Source organism: Cynara cardunculus (genome assembly GCF_001531365.2).
Source record: "Cynara cardunculus var. scolymus isolate 2C chromosome LG 12, CcrdV1, whole genome shotgun sequence".
In the NCBI taxonomy this organism is placed as follows: domain Eukaryota; kingdom Viridiplantae; phylum Streptophyta; class Magnoliopsida; order Asterales; family Asteraceae; genus Cynara; species Cynara cardunculus.
The window spans coordinates 22,319,242-22,320,351 of record NC_037539.1 but is presented as its reverse complement, the minus strand read 5'-3'; positions in this window follow the sequence as shown (position 1 = coordinate 22,320,351).

The window sequence follows — 1,110 nt, the reverse complement described above, 5'->3', positions numbered from 1 at the left end:
GTTGCGTTCTATCTTGGGAATTGTTAACTTTTCTCCTTCTTTGTGGTTGTTAGGACAGGGTGGGACTGGGGAATGGATGCATGATAGATTTTATGTTTGAAGTCATCTAGACATACAAAGTTGATTCATTTGTATAAAGTGGAATAACARCTTAACTGTGCTTTCAGTTTGCAGATTGCAGGAAAAAATAGACATTTGTATAAAATGGAATAACATGAGTAGAAGACGAACATTTCATTTGTATAAAGTGGAATAACAGCTTCTTGTTTAAAATATTGTGTGTTTGTGGCAACATATAATTATTCTTCACTTCACTTTTCCTAAATTCTGCTATGACATGTTTCTTTATTCCTTTCCCTTTCTTTCTATAAATGTCACTGTTGCTATGTAAACGGACAATACATGAGTAGAAGACGAATTTTTCTCTTAATTTTAAGCTTGATTTTTAGTGTAGCATTTGATCCGAGTTTTTGTTATTAACTTTTGATTACATCTTTTATTGTACTTCATATGCACAAGAGTTATCTGAGCTACAATTGTATGTCCTCCAGAGGTGATCCAGAGCATGTTTTAGACGTGGATGGCCTTTGGCAGCTTATTTGTGGAACCTTTAAAGGTATGCAATCCATRTTTGCATAACTTAAGTCATTTTATCTTATTCCTATTGAGATTGCTATCTTTTGGTGTTTTGGGACAGTAAAAAAACTATTATTAAAATTGCAAGTGAATCTAATTGGTTACTTATTGATGGATGAATCTACTTGGCTCTAACATTTTTATTGTGTATATGCGAGGCTTGTAATTGTTAGAAAAATGCATCACAGTAGTAAGTTGCTATTTTCTCATTTACACTAAAACCATTTATTAATGTTGAGAATAGTTAAAACTTAGCTTCTTGTGACCTCAAAAGCATAACTGTAGTTATATTTGGTGAACTGTTAAGTACCATATGGAAGTGGTTGGCTATGGTTTATTCGATCCAACAATATTAAAGTCTTTTGTTGCCCCTTACCATCAATGTTAATCCCATGTGTATAACAATTTGGTCTTTTTGTGCAAGGCTACTCAAGGAATACACCTGTCTGATTGCATAAATAAAAGCCCAAATCA